The 23,935-nt window shown below is 44.1% G+C and overlaps 1 pseudogene; it reads right to left on the reverse strand.

The window, feature by feature from the left end:
- Positions 1-2,841: 2,841 nt before the first annotated feature.
- LOC138644556 (ATP-binding cassette sub-family E member 1 pseudogene) lies at positions 2,842-23,690 on the reverse strand (annotated as a pseudogene).
- Positions 23,691-23,935: the final 245 nt, after the last annotated feature.

Here is a 23,935-nt window from a genome sequence, read left to right on the forward strand (position 1 = left end):
CCTCTTTGTCCCCGTGTAAGGTGGTATGGTATGCGGGAAGGGGGACCTGACTTTCAGCAGGGTCACAATCTTGCAGTGTAGCGTGCACGGGAAATGTTGCGTTATGGGTCAATGTACCAGCAGACTCATCTATCACTGGCTGGGCAATGAGCAGGATGAGGAGGAAACACAGATATAGGCCCAAAGAATAAAGTTGGCTAAATGCAGTTCAAAATTGGTAACACAGGAGTAACCAGGGGGCATTGCAGTGGAGGACAACTGGAATGAGAGGCTGACACAGAGAGTAGGCCCAAATCAGTAAGTAGTCGAAATGCAGTTCAAAATTGGCAACAGTAGTAAACAGGTGGCACAGCTTTGTTCAGTGGAGGAGAACAAGGAGTGGCAGACACCGATAGTAGGCCCCAACCCAACTAGTAGGCCAAATGCAGTTGTTCCATTTAACCACTATTTAACAAGAGCCTGAAGATAGAAGCTCAGGAAAGGCAACCTGGAGAACACCTTGGAGCGGAAGACACCGAATCTACACCCCATACCCAATTTATAGGCCTAATGCAGTGTAGTTTTCACCAACTACTAAACGAGAGTAGGAAGATCGAAGCAATGTGGACGAAACCTGGGGAACACCTTGGAGTGTAACACACCATCTCTCTACACCCCACACCAAATTTGTAGGCCTAATGCAGTGTAGTTTGCAACAACTACTAAACGAGAGTAGGAAGATCGAAGCAATGTGGACGAAACCTGGGGCACACCTTGGGGCGGCAGACACCGTTAGTAGGCCCTACCAAAGTTCTAGCCCCAATGCAGTTTTAAAATTCCTAGAGGCTGAAAACAAGACTATTGACGCTCAACTTTTTTCAAAGGAACACAGCTGTATTGAGTGGCGCAGACAGACACAGGTAGTAGGCCTTAAACAAAAAATGTGGCTCACTGCAGTTTAAAAAAGGTTACAGGGGTACACAGGCAGCATTGCTCTGGGCAGTGGAGGACAATTTCAATAGTGGACCGCAGACAGACTTTGTACGCCTACTATTAAAAAAAGGATGCTCTATGCAATTAAAAATAGGTTCCAGGGGTACACGGGCAGCAGTGGTCTGGTCAGTGGAGGAGTAGTAGAAAGAACGGGCCGCAGACAGGCTTCGAAGGCCTAACATAATAAAATATTGGGCTGTAGGCACTTTTAAATAGGTTCCAGGGGTACACGGGCAGCAGTGGTCTGGTCAGTGGAGGAGTAGTAGAAAGAACGGGCCGCAGACAGGCTTCGAAGGCCTAACATAATAAAATTGGGCTGGCTGTAGGCACTTTACAATTGGTTCCAGGGGTACACGGGCAGCAGTGGTCTGGTCAGCGGAGGCCGATTGTAATGAGTGTCTGCCAGTTAGTAGTCCAAAACAATACATAAATGTGAATGTCTCGCATTAAAACAAAACGAAAACACTAAAGGGTGCAATCATTAGGTACAGGGGTGGGATCCTCTGTGTAGTTTCAGACCTACTAATTTGGCGCAAAGTATTTACTTGGGTAAAGAGAGGACACTGCCCCTGACTATGTTAAGTACCATCATACATGTCAACACAATGGTATTGTCTGTGGCAGGAATGGAAGGATGTCAGCGCATAGACTAAACATTGGTGAAAGTGTGAGAGATAATTGTGGAAGTGGTAGAGCAATGTTTGACCTGGGGGTGGGTGAACTCACTTGTGGCCGGCGGTACAGGCCCAGGGCCCCTCATGTTACAACAGTGTGTCTGACGTTGGGTGCGCACCACCACCGCCAGAGTCACTTTATTGTACTATGAGGGACCATGTGGCAGTGCTATCGACCAAAAGCGGGCACACCCACCTCTTCAGACAAACAGCACTCTCACGGGTGCTTGCGCCAAGTCGTGATACCACGCCCCCATGTGGGGAGTTTGGCCATTTAGGGAGGTCTAAACATGTCATATGCTGGACAATCAGCTGCAGCAAATTAAGACATTAGAAAAGTAATTCACAGTAGTCCACAGGCAAGAGCTTTTCATAGGAAAGCTAGGTGTCGGCCGGGCAAGGTGGGGCAAAAGAATTCGAAATCCAGTTGTGGTTCATTTTAATGAATGTTAGATCATCAACATTTTGGGTAGCCAGACGAGTCCTTTTTTCTGTTAGTATTGAACCTGCAGCACTGAATACTCTTTCTGATAGGACACTAGCTGCCGGGCAAGCAAGCTCCTGCAATGCATATTCTGCCAATTCTGACCAGGTGTCTAATTTGGATGCCCAGTAATCAAATGGGAATGACGGTTGAGGGAGAACATCGATAAGGGATGAAAAATAGTTTGTAACCATACTGGACAAATGTTGTCTCCTGTCACTTTGAATTGATGCAGCAGTACCTGTCCTGTCTGCGGTCATAGCAAAATCACTCCACAACCTGGTCAGAAAACCCCTCTGTCCAACGCCACTTCGGATTTCTGCACCCCTAACACTCCTGGTCTGCTGCCCCCTGCAGCTCGTGTGAGAACGATCCCGGGCGCTGTGTGCTGGGAATGCCTGAAGCAAACGGTCAACAAGAGTTGATTGTTTGGTTGCTAATATTAGTTCCAAGTTCTCATGTGGCATAATATTTTGCAATTTGCCTTTATAGCGAGGATCAAGGAGGCAGGCCAACCAGTAATCGTCATCGTTCATCATTTTAGTAATGCGTGTGTCCCTTTTGAGGATACGTAAGGCATAATCCGCCATGTGGGCCAAAGTTCCAGTTGTCAAATCTGCGGTTGTGATTGGTTGAGGGGCAGTTCCAGGCAAATCTACGTCACTTGTGTCCCTCAAAAAACCAGAACCCGGCCTTGCCACATTTGCAGCATTTTAAAAACCATATTTTAGAGAAATACAGTTTAACCAATCTGTACAATGAGCATTGTTGTACAAATAAGGAATGAATGACAAATCCCTTTTCCTTGCCAGGCAGTAGTTTTGGGTGATCGCACTGGACATTTACACTGTAGCACAATGCAGCATGGAGATTCCTCTGGGTCTGTAGAAAAGCCATAGGGCTTCATACAGTAAGTTTCAAATTTAGAAGATGGAGCAGAAGAGCTTTCTAATCTGCTTTAGTCGTCTAAGAAAAAATAGTTTCCACTCTTCTTCTGATCCACATCCTTAATAGAATTATGCTTGTTTATTCTTGGTCTGTAATTGTTGGGATCTCTCCTAAACGTGATTTCCAGCTGAGACAAAAACTTGTTCATACCAGCAAGAAGAGTTTGGGGGCTGTTTGCCATAGTGTCTTTAGAAGGGATACCATCGAAAACGATGACACGGTCAGCAAGGTAAGTGGCCATTATAAAATCGTGCTCCACAATAAAGGCGGTCTTCTTGGCGTGTAGTATAAATCGCTTGATCACTCTGGCAGCTGTGAGACGCTGTTCAGAGTCGAGGTACGCTGAAGGCTCATCAATAAGGTACACGTCTGCGGGTTTACCCAGACACAGGGCTAGAGCCACACGCAGTAACTCTCCCCCAGACAAGGTTTGGACCTCTTGATCAATAATATTTTCAATCTGCATTGGCTTCATCACATCTGTGACAAATTGAGGGTGTGTGTAGGCATCTCGGATCTTTTCATGCAACAACTGGCGGACAGATCCTGTTGATTTTGGACTGATCTTCTGGGGTTTATAGCTCACATTAAGAACGGGTACATCACCTCCTTCATCCGGCTTCAGTCTCCCAGCCAGCATTCGGATAAATGTGGTTTTACCAGTTCCATTCTCTCCCAACATGACCATGATTTCGGAGTCTGTGAACTCTCCAGAAACAATCTTAAGCTGGAACTCGCCCATCTGTTTTCTCATTGATGGATACTTGTACATGCACATCTTCTTGATCTCTTCCTCAGTGGCAGTTTCAGCTACCTTGAACACCAAAGAGCAGTCTCTGAACCTTAAATTTTCAGTGGGAACATAGCCATCCAAGAAGATGTTAATGCCTTCCCTGACGCTGAAGGGCATAGTGACCACACCATAAGCACTTGGCACACCGTACAAGCAGCAGATGAAGTCCGAGAGATAATCCAGGACACTCAGATCGTGCTCTACAACTATAATGTAACGGTCCGGATCGATGAGAGATCTGATGGTAATAGCAGCTTTAAGACGCTGCTTCACATCTAAATAACTGGATGGTTCATCAAACATGAAGATGTCAGTTTTCTGGATACAGACGACAGCACAGGCAAATCTCTGAAGCTCGCCTCCGGAAAGATCCTCCACATTTCGGTCCCTCAGATGAGTAAGATCAAGCTGCTCACAAACAATAGTCTGGGTCTTGGTTTCATCCTTACGATCCAAAATGGTCCCCACTGGGCCTTTTGCAGCTTTTGGAATTTGGTCCACATATTGAGGCTTAATAATGGCTTTCAAGTCATCCTCAAGAATCTTGGTGAAATAGTTCTTGCCAATCTGGAGGATCGTCATACTTCCCAAGATTAGGTTTTAGTTTTCCAGCCAGAATTTTCAATGCAGTTGATTTTCCAATACCGTTGGTGCCAACTAATCCAAGCACCTCACCAGGCCGAGGAATAGGCAACCTGTGAAGCTTAAAGGCATTGGCACAATATCTGTGGGTGGTTTCCTTCTCCAAGTTGCTTGGCAGGTCTCGGATCCCTTTTCAGCCATTGCAGACTGAGCTTTAACCGGATGGACACTCTGTCCTCCAACAGTTTTTGGCTTTGCCACGCGTTTTGGGCCAGATACGGGCCCGGCAGATGGAACCTGTTGCTATGTTGATGCCTGCTGCGGCCCCTCCTCCTCCGCTTCAGAACTACTGCCGCCTGCACCCTGTTCCCCCAATGGCTGCCAATCGGGGTCAACAACTGGGTCATCTATAACCTCCTCTTCTAGCTCGTGCGCAACTTCGTCTGTGTCACCGTGTAAGTCAGTGGTAGAGCGTTCGTGATGGGGCAACATAGTCTCATCAGGGTCTGATTCTGGATCAGTACCCTGCGAGGGCAATGTTGTGGTCTGAGTCAAAGGACCAGCATAGTAGTCTGGCTGTGGCTGTGCATCAGTGCACTCCATGTCAGATTCAACTTGTAATGGGCATGGCCTGTTAACTGCTTCACTTTCTAAGCCAGGGACGGTATGTGTAAAGAGCTCCACGGAGTAACCCGTTGTGTCGCCTGCTGCATTCCTCTCTGTTGTTGTTTTTGCTGAAGAGGACAAGGAAGCGACTTGTCCCTGACCGTGAACATCCACTAACGACGCGCTGCTTTTACATTTACCAGTTTCAAAAGAGGAGGCAAAAGAGCTAGAGGCTGAGTCTGCAAGGTAAGCCAAAACTTGCTCTTGCTGCTCCGGCTTTAAAAGCGGTTTTCCTACTCCCAGAAAAGTGAGCGTTCGAGGCCTTCTGTAGCCAGACGACGAACCTGGCTCCACAGCTCCAGACTTTGGTGCAATATTTCTTTTCCCACGACCACCTGATGCTCCACTACCACTACCATCATTACCAGACAATGAACGCCCACGGCCACGACCTCTTCCACCAGACTTCCTCATTGTTTTAAAAACGTAACCAAAGTAACGGTATTTGTTGCTGTCAAACAACTTACACGGTGAGCTATAACTTCAGTATGATTTCGATATCCCTTTACAGGTTGGTGAGACCGCAAGGAGAATCAGGCAAAATGCTACACACTCTGTTTTCTGTGGCACCAAATCAGAGAGATGCCACACACGCAGGACTGTCACTCAAGCACAAATGTCAATATTAATCTCCCACTGTATTTTTTTTTTATTTCAGGGAGAATTTAGAAAGCAAAAAAAAAAAAAAATTGCCTTTCTATGGCCCAGTGCCCACTATTTGAGAGAGAGAGATGGCACACCCAGGAGTCAAGACTGGCACACAAGCAGAAAGGGCAATATTAATCTCCCACTGATTTTTTTTTTTTTTCAGGGAGACTTTAGAAACAAAATAAAATAAAATGATTTTTTTAAGGAAGAATTTAGAAACCAAAAAAAAGTAAAATGATTTTTTGCCGGGAGAATTTAGAAACCAAATAAAAAAAAAAATTGCCTTTCTATGGCCCAGTGCCCACCATTTGAGAGAGAGAGATGGCACACCCAGGAGTCAAGACTGGCACACAAGCAGAAAGGGCAATATTAATCTCCCACTGATTTTTTTTTTTTTTCAGGGAGACTTTAGAAACAAAATAAAAAAATATAGGCTTTCTATGGCCCACTGAGTGAGAGATGGCACACACAGGAGTCAGGAGTGGCACACAAGCCCAGAGGCCAATATTTATCTCCCACTGATTGATTTAGTGATTTTTTTCAGGTAGAATTTAGAAACCAAATCAACAAAAAAAATAAATAGGCTTTCTATGGCCCACTATGTGAGAGAGATGGCACACACAGGGATGGCACTCTAGCAGAAATGCCAATCTTAATCTCCCACAACTTATTTTTTGTAAGGAGAATTAAAAAAAATAAAAAAAATAAAAGGGACTGTCCTACAATTACTATCTCCCTGCAGTAATCTCAGCCAGGTATGGCACGCAGCAATAAGGAGTGGACTGATGCACAAATTAAATAAAAAGTGTGGACAAACAAAAAAGATAGCTGTGCAGAAAGGAAGGAACAAGAGGATTTGTGCTTTGAAAAAAGCAGTTGGTTTGCACAGCGGCGTACACACAGCAATGCAGCTATCAGGGAGCCTTCTAGGGCAGCCCAATGAGCTACAGCGCTGAGAAAAAAAAAAATGTAGCTTCCACTATCCCTGCAAATCGAAGGTGGTGTTGGACAGTGGAAATCGCTACAGCACAAGCGGTTTGGTGGTTAATGGACCCTGCCTAACGCTATCCCTGCTTCTGACGAAGCGGCAGCAACCTCTCCCTAAGCTCAGATCAGCAGCAGTAAGATGGCGGTCGGCGGGAACGCCTCTTTATAGCCCCTGTGACGCCGCAGACAGCAAGCCAATCACTGCAATGCCCTTCTCTAAGTTGGTGGGGACCAGGACCTATGTCATCACGCTGCCCACACTCTGCGTTCACCTTCATTGGCTGAGAAATGGCGCTTTTCGCGTCATTAAAACGCGACTTTGGCGCGAAAGTCGCGTACCGCATGGCCGACCCCACATAGGGGTCGGGTCGGGTTTCATGAAACCCGACTTTGCCAAAAGTCGGCGACTTTTGAAAATGAACGACCCGTTTCGCTCAACCCTAATGACCACTTGTCTCTTCAGAAATCCTCCTAGGTGTTTGGTTGAGTTCAGATAGGAAGACATACGTAGCCACTGAATCACTTTCACCTTGTTTTTATGAAATGCAACAGAGGCCTTAGAAGTGTGTTTTGAATAATTGTCATGTTGGAAAAGTGAACGTCTACGAAGGGCACAGAGTGATGGAAGTATCTGCTCTTACGTCACAGATCAGTACGTCTATGAATTCATGATATCATAAAATAAATGTAGCCACCTAACTCCAGCAGCACTCATGCAGCCCCACATAAGGACACCGCTGTAAAGATGGAGAAGTCATCTGGACACCATTCCTGAAAACTTCTCATGTTTTGTCTAACCTACTGTTTTTATGTGTCTGATTTTAAGTTTTTCCAGCTGTTTGGAGATGACATAGTTAACTATTAGTCACCACCCAGGTGGGGAGGCGTTAAGTGGGCATTAGAAACGGAGTTCTTGTTTTTAGATAGTTAGCAAAATAGTTCTCAAGGAGAAGTAACGTCCATACTGCAAACCAGCATAGTTTTGGGTTGTGTGTGCAAAAGAGAGAAGGGACCAAGTATTCTGGAATAATCAGATAATAAGTTCTGATGCAACCAACTAAAGAGTGGCAGAATTTCCTACCTAACGCAGGCAAGTGGGCATCCATAGAAACAGAATGCTTAAAGGAAGTCTTAGTGTTTGACAGACCTCGGGGTCTTAGTGAAGGAATACTGGACCGGCCAGGCTGGGACACATTCATATAAGGAATAGCAGCTGGGAGAGTGACTCTTATATGCACCGAGCATAAGGTTGTGTGTGAGAAGTCACAGCGACACACATTGACCTGTGTGACTCTGATACTGGCAGGATGGAAGTGTCCAGGGAAACTTGTTGTACAATAATAACATTCTTCACAAGATGTGTGCCGCCAGTTATAACTCAAGATTGAACGTATAAATTATGCAGAAGATGTGTTTCATAATTCTCATTCTGCACGTGTATATATGAGATACCCATTTCTACAGTGTTTAGGAAATACAAAGCAACCATCAGTTACATCATCACCATCATGCTTCATTGTAGGCACCATGCATTTAAAAAAAAATTAATTTAGAAAAATGCATGCCTACAGTGAATCATGGCAGTACAGACTATTGAACCTATTCACCGTATTCTTTGTACTTTTGAAGGATATTAAAATATAACTTTCAATCATAATTTATAAAAATGAATACAAGAAGAAATAATACAAGAGACAAACACCAACTGTGAAAACATGGGGGCAAAGTCCGGTCCCTACTCACACTCTAACTCTTACCCTACACTGCAGCGGAGGTTGGCACCCTAGACCTGCACAGATGGTGTAGTAATTTATATTCTGTTGTTGGTCTCATATTGAACATTCATTGGTGCTGCACCAATGCCCGGGGTGTGTGTTCCCACCTGGACCTGAATCTTTGTGGATCCACCTTACAATGTAAGCCTAACCTGTTTTTGCAGAGGGATCTATTTTACTAATTAGGTAATTTTCCTAAGAAATGGACTTGGCAGTAACACCGTGTCCATGAAAGTATCGATGAATAATACCAGCATACAATTACTGTTTGATTCCAGTTGTCTATATATAATTTTTTTATTTTTAAATTTTTTATTTTATTGATTTTTAGAAAGATAGAGATAAAATGAGCTGCAATGTTTCAATTCAAATGAAACTTTGCCAGTACGCAACTTGAGAATTAGTAGCAATTTTAGCAAAAAAAATGACATAAAATAATACTTAATTGGATGTCTGCAGAATGAGGTGGAAAAAGATCGCTCCCTGTCTTCAGAAGTCCTGCACAATAAATGCTTTCCAGAGTGTTACAGAGATGTCAATAACATCAATTCAGCGCCAAGTAATTTTCTTTCACTCACAGGATTCACTTTACCAAGCAATTCAGATATGAAGAATCTAAAAAAATGAGCTGGATGCTTAGAAACAATTCTGAATGCATTTACTGCAAGATACAAAAGGGAAAGGACAACAAAACTGCGTGTACAGTATATGGATATCGGGATATTCTCTTCTATGACTATAGAAAGCACTATAGGATGCTTATGGCAGAACAATACATTAAGATTTCTCCTAATTTGAGCACATCTTCAATCTGTACATGGAGCTGTTGGGAGAAGGCGCCTTCAAATAAGAGAGACACGGGGCAGCTTGCAAAAAAAGAGTGCTCCAGAATTCCAGTTGAGAGGTGTAAGAAGTTTGTTGATGGTTATAGAAAGCAGCTGATTGCAGTTATTACCGTATATATTCGAGTATAAGCTGACCCGAGTATAAGCCGACCCCCCTAATTTTGCCACAAAAAACTGGGAAAACTTATTGACTCGAGTATAAGCCTAGGGTAGGAAATGCAGCAGCTACCGGTGAATTTCCAAAAATAAAAATAGATGCTCCATACCGTTCATTATTGCCCCATAAGATGCTCCATATAAAGCTGTGCCACATATAATGCTCCATACTGTTCATTATTGCCCCATAGATGTGCCATATAAAGCTGTGCCATATAGTGCTCTGCACCGTTCATCATTGCCCCATAGATGCTCCATATAAAGCTGTGCCATATAGTGCTCTGCACCGTTCATTATTGCCCCACAGCTGTGCCATATAGTGCTCTGCGCCGTTCATTATTGCCCCATAGCTGCCATAAGTGCTCTGCACCGTTCAGTATTGCCCCATAGCTGTGCCATATAGTGCTCTGCACCGTTCATTATTGCCCCATAGCTGCCATATAGTGCTCTGCGCCGTTCATTATTGCCCCATAGCTGTGCCATACATCATTGTAAATACACACCTGTACTTTGCATCTCCCCCACCTCATTGTAGATTGTAAGCTCTCACGAGCAGGGTCGTCTTATTTTGCTTTAACCCCTTTCTGCCATTAGACGTACTATTGCGTCCATGTGGGGTGGGCTTTACTTCCCAAGGACGCAATAGTACGTCATATGCGATCGGCAGCGCTCACGGGGGGAGCGCCGCCGATCGCGGCCGGGTGTCAGCTGCCTATCGCAGCTGACATCCGGCACTATGTGCCAGGAGCGGTCAAAGACCGCCCCCGGCACATTAACCCCTGGCACACCGCGATCAATGATGATCGCGATGTGCCGGCGGTGCAGGGAAGCACCGCGCAGGGAGGGGGCTCCCTGCGGGCTTCCCTGAGCCCCCCGCAGCAACGCGATGTGATCGCGTTGCTGCGAGGGTCTTACCTCCCTCCCTCCCTGCTCCAGGCTCGGATCCAAGATGGCCGCGGATCCGGGTCCTGCAGGGAGGGAGGTGGCTTCACAGAGCCTGCTCAGAGCAGGCACTGTGAAGCAGCCTGCACTCCTATCAGATCGGTGATCTGACAGAGTGCTGTGCAAACTGTCAGATCACCGATCTGTGATGTCCCCCCCTGGGACAAAGTAAAAAAGTAAAAAAAAAATTTTTCAAATGTGTAAAAAAAAATTTAAAAAAATATTCCAAAATAATGAAAAAAAAAAAAATATTATTCCCATAAATACATTTCTTTATCTAAATAAAAAAAACAAAACAATAAAAGTACACATATTTAGTATCGCCGCGTCCATAACGGCCCGACCTATAAAACTGGCCCACTAGTTAACCCCTTCAGTAAACACCGTAAGAAAAAAAAAAAAAAACGAGGCAAAAAACAACGCTTTATTATCATACCGCCGAACAAAAAGTGGAATAACACGCGATCAAAAAGATGGATATAAATAAGCATGGTACCGCTGAAAGCGTCATCTAGTCCCGCAAAAAACGAGCCATGATACAGCATCATCAGCAAAAACATAAAAAAGTTATAGTCCTGAGAATAAAGCGATGCAAAAATAATTATTTTTTCCGTAAAATAGTTTTTATTGTATAAAAGCGCCAAAACATAAAAAAATGATATAAATGAGGTGTCGCTGTAATCGTACTGACCCGAAGAATAAAACTGCTTTATCAATTTTACCAAACGCGGAACAGTATAAACGCCTCCCCCAAAAGAAATTCATGAATAGGTGTTTTTTGGTCATTCTTCCTCACAAAAATCGGAATAAAAAGCGATCAAAAAATGTCACGTGCCTGAAAATGTTACCAATAAAATCGTCAACTCGTCCCGCAAAAAACAAGACCTCACATGACTCTGTGGACCAAAATATGGAAAAATTATAGCTCTCAAAATGTGGTAACGCAAAAAATATTTTTTGCAATAAAAAGCGTCTTTCAGTGTGTGACGGCTGCCAATCATAAAAATCCGCTAAAAAACCCGCTATAAAAGTAAATCAAACCCCCCTTCATCACCCCCTTAGTTAGGGAAAAATTAAAAAAATGTATTTATATCCATTTTCCCGTTAGGGCTAGGGTTAGGGCTAGGGTTAGGGCTAGGGTTAGGGCTAGGGTTAGGGTTAGGGCTAGGGTTAGGGTTGGGGCTAGGGCTAGGGTTAGGGCTAGGGTTAGGGTTAGGGCTAGGGTTAGGGCTAGGGCTAGGGTTAGGGTTAGGGTTAGGGTTGGGGCTACAGTTAGGGTTGGGGCTACAGTTAGGGTTGGGGCTAAAGTTAGGGTTAGGGTTTAGATTACATTTACAGTTGGGAATAGGGTTGGGATTAGGGGTGTGTCAGGGTTAGGGGTGTGGTTAGGGTTACCGTTGGAATTAGGGTTAGGGGTGTGTTTGGATTAGGGCTTCAGTTATAATTGGAGGGTTTCCACTGTTTAGGCACATCAGGGGCTCTCCAAACACGACATGGCGTCCGATCTCAATTCCAGCCAATTCTGCGTTGAAAAAGTAAAACAGTGCTCCTTCCCTTCCGAGCTCTCCCGTGTGCCCAAACAGGGGTTTGCCCCAACATATGGGGTATCAGCGTACTCAGGACAAATAGGACAACAACTTTTGGGGTCCAATTTCTCCTGTTACCCTTGGGAAAAAACAAACTAGGGGCTAAAAAATAATTTTAGTGGGAAAAAAAAAAAGATTTTTTATTTTCACGGCTCTGCGTTATAAACTGTAGTGAAACACTTGGGGGTTCAAAGTTCTCCCAACACATCTAGATGAGTTCCCTGGGGGGTCTAGTTTCCAATATGGGGTCACTTGTGGGGGGTTTCTACTGTTTAGGTACATTAGGGGCTCTGCAAATGCAATGTGACGCCTGCAGACTATTCCATCTAAGTCTGCATTCCAAATGGCACTCCTTCCCTTCCGAGCCCTCCCATGCGCCCAAACGGTGGTTCCCTCCACATATGGGGTATCAGCGTACTCAGGACAAATTGGACAACAACTTTTGGGGTCGAATTTCTCCTCTTACCCTCGGGAAAATACAAAACTGGGGGCTAAAAAATAATTTTTGTTGGAAAAAATTTTTGTTTTATTTTTACGGCTCTGCATTATAAACTTCTGTGAAGCCCTTGGTGGGTCAAAGCGCTCACCACACATCTAGATAAGTTCCTTAGGGGTTCTACTTTCCAAAATGGTGTCACTTGTGGGGGGTTTCTACTGTTTAGGTACATTAGGGGCTCTGCAAACGCAATGTGACACCTGCAGACCATTCCATCTAAGTCTGCATTCCAAATGGAGCTCCTTCCCTTCCGAGCCCTCTCATGCGCCCAAACAGTGGTTCCCCCCCACTTATGGGGTATCAGCGCACTCACGACAAATTGGACAACAAATTTTGGGGTCCAATTTCTCCTGTTACCCTCGGGAAAATACAAAACTGGGGGCTAAAAAATAATTTTTGTGGGAAAAAATGTTTGTTTTATTTTTACGGCTCTGCATTATAAACTTCTGTGAAGCCCTTGGTGGGTCAAAGCGCTCACCACACATCTAGATAAGTTCCTTAGGGGTTCTACTTTCCAAAATGGTGTCACTTGTGGGGGGTTTCAATGTTTAGGCACATCAGTGGCGCTCCAAACGCAACATGGCGTCCCATCTCAATTCCTGTCAATTTTGCATTGAAAAGTCAAACGGCGCTCCTTCCCTTCCGAGCTCTCCCATGCGCCCAAACAGTGGTTTACCCCCACATATGGGGTATAAGCGTACTTAGGACAAATTGTACAACAACTTTTGGGGTCCAATTTCTTCTCTTACCCTTGGGAAAATAAAAAATTGGGGGCGAAAAGATAATTTTTGTGAAAAAATATGATTTTTTATTTTTACGGTTCTCCATTATAAACTTCTGTGAAGCACTTGGTGGGTCAAAGTGCTCACCACACCTCTAGATAAGTTCCTTAGGGGGTCTACTTTCCAAAATGGTGTCACTTGTGGGGGGTTTCAATGTTTAGGCACATCAGTGGCTCTCCAAACGCAACATGGCGTCCCATCTCAATTCCTGTCAATTTTGCATTGAAAAGTCAAACGGCGCTCCTTCCCTTCCGAGCTCTCCCATGCGCCCAAACAGTGGTTTACCCCCACATATGGGGTATCAGCGTACTCAGGACAAATTGTACAACAACTTTTGGCGTCCAATTTTTTCTCTTACCCTTGGCAAAATAAAAAATTGGGGGCGAAAAGATAATTTTTGTGAAAAAATATGATTTTTTATTTTTACGGTTCTGCATTATAAAGTTCTGTGAAGCACTTGGTGGGTCAAAGTGCTCACCACACCTCTAGATAAGTTCCTTAGGGGGTCTACTTTCCAAAATGTTGTCACTTGTGGGGGGTTTCAATGTTTAGGCACATCAGGGGCTCTCCAAACGCAACATGGTGTCCCATCTCGATTCCAGTCAATTTTGCATTGAAAAGTCAAATGGCGCTCCTTCGCTTCCGAGCTCTGTCATGCGCCCAAACAGTGGTTTACCCCCACATATTGGGTATCGGTGTACTCAGGACAAATTGTACAACAACTTTTGCGGTCCATTTTCTCCTGTTACCCTTGGTAAAATAAAACAAATTGGAGCTGAATTAAATTTTTTGTGAAAAAAAGTTAAATGTTCATTTTTATTTAAACATTCCAAAAATTCCTGTGAAGCACCAGAAGGGTTAATAAACTTCTTGAATATGGTTTTGAGCACCATGAGGGGTGCAGTTTTTAGAATGGTGTCACACTTGGGTATTTTCTATCATATAGACCCCTCAAAATGACTTCAAATGAGATGTGATCCCTAAAAAAAAATGGTGTTGTAAAAATGAGAAATTGCTGGTCAACTTTTAACCCTTATAACTCCCTAACAAAAAAAAATTTTGTTTCCAAAATTGTACTGATGTAAAGTAAACATGTGGGAAATGTTACTTATTAAGTATTTTGTGGGACATATATCTGTGATTTAATTGCATAAAAATTCAAAGTTGGAAAATTACGAAATTTTCATAATTTTCGCCAAATTTCGGTTTTTTTCACAAATAAACGCAAGTACTATCAAAGAATTTTTACCATTGTCATGAAGTACAATATGTCACGAGAAAACAGTGTCAGAATCACTGGAATCCGTTGAAGCGTTCCAGAGTTATAACCTCATAAAGGGACAGTGGTCAGAATTGTAAAAATTGGCCCGGTCATTAACGTGCAAACCACCCTTGGGGGTAAAGGGGTTAATTATTGTATTGTTAACGTTGTTACTTATGACTTTTGTGTTTGAAACTATTAAACTGTAAAGCGCTGCGGAATATGTTGGCGCTATATAAATAAAGATTATTATTATTATTATATAGTGCTCTGCACCGTTCATTATTGCCCCATAGCTGCCATATAGTGCTCTGCGCCGTTCATTATTGCCCCATAGCTGTGCCATATAGTGCTCTGCACCGTTCATTATTGCCCCATAGCTGCCATATAGTGCTCTGCGCCGTTCATTATTGCCCCATAGCTGTGCCATATAGTGCTCTGCACCGTTCATTATTGCCCCATAGGTGTGCCATATAGTGCTCTGCACCGTTCATAATTGCCCCATAGCTGTGCCATATAGTGCTCTGCGCCGTTCATTATTTCCCCATAGCTGCCATATAGTGCTCTGTACCGTTCAGTATTGCCCCATAGCTGTGTCATATAGTGCTCTGCACCGTTCAGTATTGCCCCATAGCTGCCATATAGTGCTCTGCACCGTTCATTATTGCCCCATAGCTGCCATATAGTGCTCTGCGCCATTCAGTATTGCCCCATAGCTGTGCCATAGAAAGCTCTGCCATTGCTGCTGCTGCTGCAATAAAAAAAAAAAAAAAAAAATGCCATACTCACCTCTCTTGCTTGCAGATCCCAGCGTCCGGTCCCGGCGTCTCTCCGCTCTGACTGATCAGGCAGAGGGTGCCGCGCACACTATATGCGTCATCGCGCCCTCTGACCTGCACAGTCAGAGCGGAGAGACGCTGGGAAGATGGAGCGGCGCCCGGCGTGTGGAACGGGGATAGGTAAATATGACATACTTAGCTGCACCCGACGTCCCGCTACTTCTCCCAGACAGCTGGTCTTCGGTGCCGCAGCCTCTTCCTCTATCAGCGGTCACCGGCACCGCTGATTAGAGAAATGAATATGCGGCTCCACCCCTATGGGAGGTGGAGCCGCGTATTCATTTCTCTAATGAGCGGTCCCACGTGACCGCTGAAGAGGAGAAGAACTGCAGCACCGAAGACCGTGTGATGGCAGGGGGAGCGCCAGGATCGCCGGGACTAGGTGAGTATGCCTCAGCGCCCTCTCCCCCTCACCTGCCGACCCTGCCTCCCACCGTGACTCGAGTATAAGCCGAGAGGGGCACTTTCAGCCCAAAACTTTGGGCTGAAAGTCTCGGCTTATACTCGTGTATATACGGTAATTCCAAAGGGTGCATAACCAAATATTAAGCGGAGGGTGCCAATAATTTTGTCTAGCCCATTTATGAGGTTTTGGGTGAAATTATGTCCAATTTGCCTTTTCTTCCCTGTTTTTTTGTGTTGTTCCAAATCCAATACACACAAAGGAAATAAACATGTGTATAACAAAAAGTGTAACTGCAATAATTTTCTGGGAAAAATACTTCATTTTCTAGAACAATTTCAAGGGTGCCAATTAGTGATGAGCGAGTGTACTCGTCGCTCGGGTTTTCCCGAGCACGCTCAGGTGCTCTCCGAGTAGTTGACTGTTCGGAGATTTCGTTTTCCTTGCCGCAGCTGGATGATTTACAGCTACTAGCAAGCTTGATTACATGTGGGGATTCCTTAGCAATCAAGCAACCCCCACATGTACTCAGGCTGGCTAGCATCCGTAAATCATCCAGCTGCGGCAAAGAAAACTAAATCTCCGAGCAGTCATAAATACTAGGAGACCACCCAAGCGTGCTCAGGAAAACCCAAGCAACGAGTACACTCGCTCATCAGTGATCACTAGTGCCAACACTTTTGGCCATGACTGTATACAGTATCTCCACATAACACCATTACTAAAGGTGGAGTTTGGCATTATGGCTCATGCAGACGAGCGAACAATTGGATGTTTGCAATCAAATTTTTGATTGGATAGTTTTTCAATAGGGCTGATCAGATGACAGATATAGGATCAGGACGAACCAATATTCCTGAACTTTCCAACCCTGGTAATATTGATAATATCAGTCTGCGACTGTCAGCTTACGTTGACTAATTATTACATTTAAAAAAAAAAAGGATGGGGAAAAAGAAAAAAAAGAAAAAAAAATTAGGAAATGTGAAATTATTATACTTACTGAGTAAAACATTAACTATTTCAATTTCTTTTTCTGTAATTTTGAAACCATATAAGTAAAATGTTTTTTTTTTAAATAATTTTAAAAACAAATTCCATTTTTTATACAGAGTTGTTAATATTTTACAATATAAAGAAATGAAGAATTTTTTAAGCACATTTTTGGAGATGGTGCTATTCATCTGAATAGTGCTGGTAGAATGCCATGTGCTTTCCTTCAAAAATAACCTGACTTGGGAGATTAGAGCTGTTTTTCAGTTGCAAACATTTCAGCCAGCTATAGTATTTGCTTCTTGTGTTATTTTGGCTAATTATTTCACTTCTTCAGAAAACTTACCGTAGGTATCTGGGCCCTATGAATAATTCCTTGTCAGATCTGGGCTGCATGGTCACAATATGTTGTGCGACATTGAGATCTTGGTGTCACATTGTGACATTGCAACCGATGACTTTCTATGGTGTGACATTGTCCAGCCAACTGCAAGTGTGAGAGTTACATTTTACCTTCCTGCATCAAGGAGAGTTGTGGTTTATGCCACATGCTCATATATTGCATGCATTTCCAGCTTATTTGAAAACTATTAAATGATTAATTCAAATTAAAGGGAATGTGTCAGCAGGTTTTCGCTATGTGACCTGAGGACAGCATGAAGCAGGGGTTAAAACACTGAATTCAGCGATGTGTCACTTATCAGGCTGTATGTTGTTGTTTACTTGCAATAAAAGTTTTATCACTAGGACGAGATCATTGCTGTGACTAGCTGTGCATGCCAAGTCGTACAACCATGCCTCCTCCTGTGATAAGCAGCTCACTGTCAGTACACAATATACATATAGAACCTAGTGGGGGCGGGGCCAGCTTTCGGAGCTCTGCTGCATATAAGAACTCTGATTGTGCCACAACGGTTGCACCCAGTAAACTACGTGATACATTGCTGGAATTAGGGTCTATTTTCCTACATCATGCTGTTCTCAGATGAGGCAACAAAAACCTGCTGACAGATTCCCTTTAAAGGGAACCTGTCACCCCCAAAATCGAAGGTGAGCACTGGCATCAGGGGCTTATCTACAGCATTCTGTAATGCTGTACATAAGCCCCCAATGTATCCTGAAAGATGAGAAAAAGAGGTTAGAGGGGCTGTACTGGTTCTGTTCTGGTCCGATGGGCGTTGCCCTCCGGTCTGGGGCCTCCCATCTTCTTACGATAACGTCCTCTTCTTGTCTTCATGCTGCGGCTCCAGGAAAGGTTAGAGAGGTCCGGCGCCTGCGCACTGCAGTACTTTGCTGTGCCCTCAACAGGGCAGACAAAGTACGCCTGCGCCAGAGCTGCAGCCTGAAGACAAGTAGAGGACGTCATCGTAAGAAGATAGGAGGCCCCGGAATGGACCGCGACGCCCAGCGGACCAGAACAGAACCGGGACCACCCCTAGGTGAGTATAATCTAACCTCTTTTTCTCATCTTTCAGGATACATCGAGGCTTATCTATGCTGTAGATAAGCCCCTGATGGCGGTGGGCTTAGCTCACCTTCGATTTTGCAGGTGACAAGTTAATAATAATAAAAATAATTTTATTTCTATAGCGCCAACATATTCCGCAGCGCTTTACAAACTATAGAGGGGACTTGTACAGACAATAGACATTACAGCATAACAGAAATCACAGTTCAAAATAGATACCAAGAGGAGTGAGGGCCCTGCTCGCAAGCTTACAAAGTATGTAACAGTACAGTCACAGAGGGCTATTAACTGCATAAAGTGTATGAGAACATTTCCTTGAACAAGATTTTAGTAAACATTTTGTAGACACGTAAAGACCTATTTCGTACACTTTCAGAAATTGTGGTATGATCATCCCATTGATGAGGCCTCCAGCAATTTTGAGAGAGGGGCTCCTTAGCTCCATCTTAAATAGAGCGGAGGTACAATTGCTCGACCTCTGTACCGTTCATTGTCTATGAGAAAGCTGTGACTCTATACACAGCGCTGCAAAGCACCAGATACAATCGCGGACACACATAAGTCAACAGTTCCACAATTTTTAAAAAAGGCTCAGGTTGAGTCGAAACGTTACTGCATCTGTAATCACATTCAAGATGCACTGACATTATTCTACCACTTGTACCAACAGTGCAAGACTCCTTATAGTGCAGTGAAAATTCCTCACAAATCAGAAAAATCCATGTACGGCCTTCAGCTACTTCCAGAGTCCTATAAACAATGAATAGAGTTGGAACTGCCACTCCATTCAAAATGTGACCACAGATTCCTGATTCCAGACTTCTTGGGATATCTGGAGGTGCCAGCGGTCAGAGATAGAGGATAACTAGTTATTTTGGGAATAAGCCTCTATATTTTTTGGGGGGGATATTTTTTTTTTAGATTGATGTTTGAAATATTCTCAGAATGCCCAGCGGTCTGAACATTACATTAACCAGGACATTTTCCAAGATAAAGAATGTGAAAATCCCACGTTAATTTTTTATTGTCAACCAAAGGCTATAATATCTATATATCTAGCTTGATAAAAGTTTATCAATTTAACTCTTCGGTAATTTGTAGAGTCTGAGAGCATACTCACACATTATGCATTGCTTTACAAAATATTAAAATGTTATTTTCTTGACACTGAAGCTGAAATTACTATAATTTTATCATTTTGATAAGACCAATCAACCTCATGTGAGTCAGCTCATCCAGATAAAGTGAAATCAAGGTGCAGCTGCAAACTGCTGTGGTTACAGTGCAATAAGCATGAAATCACAAAAATGTGCACGAAAACATCCAAGAATATAAATGGAAGATATTTTTTGCAATATCCACTACTACAAGTCCACAGTCGGTAGGATAATGATTACAGAAATCGAAATTAAGTAAGACACCTACAGGGTTGACAAAGATAAAGTTACACTTTCAGGTTGTTTCTCTAAATCCCTGATCAAAGTGCTCTATATTAATTAAAACCTCTCATCCATGTGAAGTTTTCTTTACCCGAAGATCAATGTTCTAATCTATCATCTTGTACCAACTAGGGAAAACACTTTACATCGAACTATTCAGAAACCATTACTTCCGACTGGCGTTCAGTTTGTTCTGTCTTCCTCCACGTAGGATGCTGTGTGGATTCCAACATACGGCTAAACCTTCATCCACATCCCAGTAAACAGACTGTATTGATGCTTAAGTCTTATTTATTAGGGTGATGATAACCAAAACTATAACGTTGAACAACAATGGTGGACAGTATTCATAGTAGATGATCGAATAGTGAATGATGTTGATGTACAAGGTGGATGTCCAGTGAATAATCATAGTGGATGACTGATCATATTGGAGGACTGATCATAGTGGATGGCTGATCATAGTGGATGACTGATCATAGTGGATGACTGATCATAGTGGATGACTGGTGAAAAACTGTAAAGAATAACAGCATTTCAGTATATGCACATACAGGGTGCATTCACATAAATAACTGGGACATTACAGCAAGAATTATACAGAGTGCATTACACAGTAATTCTAACAGCACTGCCCTATTCTATACAAGAATGCATCTATCTAAATGCAGAGTACACATTAACCTAACTGCAAGCTGCAAAGCACATCTGCCTAACTATATCTGACTATAGGAGCTGCATAAGGCTTAAATACTAACACAAACATAAGATGCATTAAACCTTTATAAACGTACCGAGAACCGTTAGGACAGGGGTAAGAAAGTAAGCGAGACAGGAGCACGTGTGCCTCTCTGCAGATCTGAGGAAAAATGGCTACTGAAGCTTGTCTTCACAAGAAGAATGTGGGCGGAACTAACCCATAAGACATTGCTCTTAGGAGGGAAAGGTTGATAAACAACATGAAAAGTAGGCAACTGATGACCTCCAGTGGCCACAACTTGAATAACATGATAATTAACTTTCTGCACATTAAGATGGGCAGAACACTCCCTGCTTGGCGTCAACAGATGCCACAATTAGGTTCTTTTGGGGAAAATAATAATACAAGCTTTGTAACGGGCCTGAGGAACAGTTTGTTTTCTCCAAGCTTGCACACTCTGACCTCTACTTTCCGCACTTTCCCATCTTTACTGGGAAGGGTCTTAATGACTAGGCCGAGTTGCCACTCGTTCCGATGTGACTGACTGTCTTTGACAAGTACAACATCGCCAGATTGAATGTGTGGGCGGTCTTTCTGCCACTTTGTCCTGCTTTGCAGAGTGGAGAGATACTGTTTCCTCCATCTATTCCAGAAGACGTTGGACACGCTTTGTACTTGCCTCCATTGTCGTCTGTAGAGGTCTTTGTCATTGAATTCTCCGAGTGGAGCTTTCGGGACACAGGTTTTCTGTGTGAGTAACATTGCAGGAGTAAGGATGGATGGATCTCCAGAATCACTAGAAAGTGCTGTCAGTGGCCTGGCATTCATGATGGCTGAGACCTCTGCCAAGAACGTGGATAAACTCTCTTGTGTAAGTCTGGTGTTAGCTTGCAAGAAGATAGAGTCTAATATTCTGCGTGCTATCCCTATCATCCTTTCCCACGCACCTCCCATGTGCGAAGAGTGTGGTGGATTGAAGGTCCAGGTACATCCTTGCTCACCTAGATACCTTTCCAAATTATCGATGTCCAGATTAGAAGGGATTTGGAGTTCTCTTGCCACTCCGACAAAATTCGTACCTCGGTCAGAACGAATATGCTTCACAGGTCCTCTGATAGCGATGAACTGTCGAAGTGCGTTTATAAAACTTGATGTGTCCATTGATTCGATTACTTCGATATGAACGGCTCTGACGGACAGACACATGAATAGAACTGCCCAACACTTTGCTTCCGTAAGTATTTTTCTAGTCCGTCGTGTAGCCACAGACCAAGGACCGAATACATCTAGTCCAACGTTGGTGAAGGGAGGTTCAGAACAGTCTGTCGGGTGGAAGATTGGCCATCTTCGGATTTTGGAATGTGCCCCAGAGTTTGCGACATGTAACACAGTCGAAGATGAGTTTGCTCACTCTTCTCTCAGCTCCAACTATCCACAGTCCAGCTGCCCTTAGGTTTCCTTCAGTGAACAAACGGCCTTGGTGTCTCACCAAGACATGATGGTGTTGAATCAGCAGGGTTGTTACGTGATGACGTCCAGGAATTATCACCGGGTGCTTCTCTGAAACTTCTACCTCAGCTTCTTGAAGACGACCACCCACTCTCAGCAGCCCTTCTTGATCGACAATCGGATCGAGCTTCCTCAGCCCACTGGCCTCAGGAATGGGTTGTCCCTTGTTGAGGTTGTCTATTTCTCTGCCATAGGTTTCTCTTTGTATGGCACAAAGTATTATAACCTTGGCTCTTTCCAGGTCGGGAGCAGTAAACGCAAGCCTGCAGTGATGCCAACCTTTACAACGTCTCTGGCTATCAGGTAGTGCTGACTTGTAGGACTGGGTTACATGAAATAGACAAGCTATAGCTCGAACAAGTGACTTCCATGTGGAGAACCTGCTGAACCGGTGAGATTCGAGGTGGCAGCTTGAAATCTCTGTATGTAGAGCAGACACTTGAGGTCGGATCTCTTCGTCTGTGTCTGGACCCACTAGTTCGAAAGTTTCAGGCCTGCTGATGTGAGACATCGAACGGTACAAAGAGGTAGGACCTGTGAACCATGAAGTGTCCTTCAGATGACTGGGTGCAACGGATCTAGTCGCGTGGTCCGCAGGATTGTGGTGAGTAGGTACGTAGTGCCACTAATTAGGGTCAGTGGATCTTCTTACCCGAAGTACCCGGTTGCTGACGTAGACGTAGAAGCGTCGTGTCTCGTTACAGATGTACCCCAGTACCACCTTGCTATCGGTGTAGAACTCTGCATCCCCGATCTTCAGGCCCATCGCATCCGAGACCAGCTCGGCCAACTCAACTGCGAGGACAGCAGCACAGAGTTCCAGTCTGGGTATCGTGTGTTCACAAAGTGGCGCCAATTTTGTCCGGCTCATAACGAACCCGATATGGCATTGTCCGCTTACGTCTGTGGATTTGAGGTACGCTACTGCTGCAATCGCTTTGACTGATGCATCACAGAAAATACAAAGTGTTTGCGTTTTTCACCTCTGTGGATGGCACAGGAGCATACGGTCGTTTCACACGAAGGTTGGTCAGGGCTTCAAGAGACTTCCTCCACTCTGCCCACAGGTCAGCCTTTTCCGCTGGAAGTGGATCATCCCAATCAGTAGTGTCTTGGGTGAAGTCCCTGAGCATCAGCTTTCCTTGGATGGTTACTGGAGCTACGAACCCCAAGGGGTCGTATAAACTATTCACGAAGGAAAGAACTCCTCTGCGCGTGAAGGGTTTCTCATCCTTGCTTATCTTAAAGGTGAAGGTATCTGTCTTCAGGTCCCACAGCAATCCAAGGCTCCACTGCATAGGAAGGGGGTCGATGCTGAGGTCTAAATCCTTTAGATCGCTGGAATAGTCTTCAGAGGGAAAGGCTTCCATCAACTCTCGGCTGTTGGAAGAAATCTTGTGTAACCTTAGGTTAGACTGAGCGAGCATGTCACGAGTCCTCTTTAGTAGACTGATTGCGGCCTCACTTGTCGGTGTGGACTTCAAACAGTCATCCACGTAAAAATCCTTTTCCACAAAGGACCTGACGTCCGAGCCATACTCTTCTTCACCCTTTTTGGCAGAATGTCGGAGGCTGTAGATTGCGACTGCTGGGGAAGGACTGTTCCCAAAGATGTGTACCCGCATCCGGTACTCTACGATGTCTTCGTCCGGGTCGTTGTCATGGTACCAGAAGAACCACAGGTAGTTTCTGTGTTCCTCTTTGACGAGAAAACAGTGGAACATCTGTTGTATGTCAGCCATAAATGCCACTGAATCTCTACGGAAACAGAGTAATACTTCCAGAAGTCTGTTGTTGAGGTCTGGGCCCGACAGTAAGACATCATTCAATGACACGTCTTCGCATTTAGCACTTGAGTCGAATACCACTCTAATTTGACCTGGCTTCTTAGGATGGTACACTCCGAAGATGGGCAGGTACCAACACTCCTTTCCGTGTCGAAGTGCAGGTGCAATCTCTGCGTGGTTGTTCTGGAATATCTTTCCCA

The sequence above is a fragment of the Ranitomeya imitator genome, chromosome 1 (assembly GCF_032444005.1).
Source record: "Ranitomeya imitator isolate aRanImi1 chromosome 1, aRanImi1.pri, whole genome shotgun sequence".
NCBI lineage: Eukaryota > Metazoa > Chordata > Amphibia > Anura > Dendrobatidae > Ranitomeya > Ranitomeya imitator.